Genomic DNA, 1697 nt, shown 5'->3' on the forward strand with positions numbered 1-1697 from the left:
ATTAATGATAACAATAATAATAATAATAATAATAATAATAATAATAATAATAATAATAATAATAATATGACAACAAAAGAAAGAATGAAACCTCGGTACTATGTAAATAGAGGAATTTATATATATAATATAACATTATCAGTAAGTTGTAATAATAATACTCCGAGTTTCAAATACAGGTATAGAAAGCTTCTAGGCACTTTTCATTAGTTATTAAGACAAGAACGCTATGAAAAAAAACCGTTGAAGAAAGGTAAGTTACTCTTATAGGCGTAGAAAAATAAAAGTAAAAGATATAAAATATAAAATAGATAAAACATTGATAAAAATTCACGCAACCACATACTCATAAAGATGTATGAATATCCATATATATACATACATATAGATACATGCGCATATACATACACACGCATATGCGTATATATGTACAAATGTACACACACACAGACGTATATATGCATACTGAACATCATCCTCGCATAGATGATATATGCCTACTTTTACGCATAGACATTTATACAAATGAAAATACATACACAAACATAAAACGTATACATATATGTACACTCGCCGCAAACATGAATGTACATACATATGCATATGTATAGAGGTGCATATATATATACATATATACTCACCTACCTGTCAACGCACCTACAACCGCAGATATACAAGCGTATATACATGCATATATGTATAAAGGAAGGGGTCATGTGCATGGCAGTCACTCTTGTGCAACGGATGCATTCTTACACTCATATGTATACATACATTCATACACATATATACACATGCACATACATATTCATTTAATATATTCTTATACATACAAATACTGCACTTTTATATAGTCACACAATTGAACAAAGATGGAAAATGAAAAAAAATTACAAAAAATATGTATAAAGCAATAAAAAAATGTTAAGACATGAAAGGCTTGTACATTGACATAATAAAAAAACAGGTTCTGTCTGTGATATTAAGGGGCCCCAAAACGTAACAAGTATTTTGTCATATGTGGACATAATCCAAAACCTTCAGGTCTAGAATTTAGACATGTAGAGGGGTCTAAAGAACTTTTCCAAATGAGCCATCTTTCCATGTCGCAAAGACCACTATAAGATTCAGCTATAAGATTCCAGTGAATTCTTGTTCTTTTAACGACCATATATAACTGGATAATTTGGTTGTTTTTCTTTTATCCCAGTGTCTGAAGCTTAAGGTTTGATTATTGAACCTAGCTTTAAGATTTCCCTCTGTGAGACCCACATTCTTCTTTGATGAAACTGTGTCCTTTGCGGTCGTAGAATCTACGGTGGTTTCATAAATGATGGTCTCGGTCATGCAAGCTCCATTTAGCGGGCACACGTCTTTATCTCTGCAGGAACAGCTGGCTTCATGTTTTTTGTGTTGTGCGCAGTTATATATTTTTTAATTTTTGGTTGAACGAAAACTAACCTTTAGTTAATGCCTAGTAAAGAGCTTCATATATTTATGATTTATTGGTAAGTGCCTATCTATAAGTGATAAGAAATATTTACCTATATTAAAGGTCACTTCGGAGGAGTAAGGGGATGTGAACCAGATAATTTCTCTATGTATCTATTGTCTTTCCTTTATTTCTGAACTAATAATAGGTTTTACTTCAACGGTTTTTTAGAGCGTTTTTGTCTCAATAACTGATGAAAAATGCG

Source organism: Octopus bimaculoides, chromosome 9 (genome assembly GCF_001194135.2).
Source record: "Octopus bimaculoides isolate UCB-OBI-ISO-001 chromosome 9, ASM119413v2, whole genome shotgun sequence".
Lineage (NCBI taxonomy): Eukaryota > Metazoa > Mollusca > Cephalopoda > Octopoda > Octopodidae > Octopus > Octopus bimaculoides.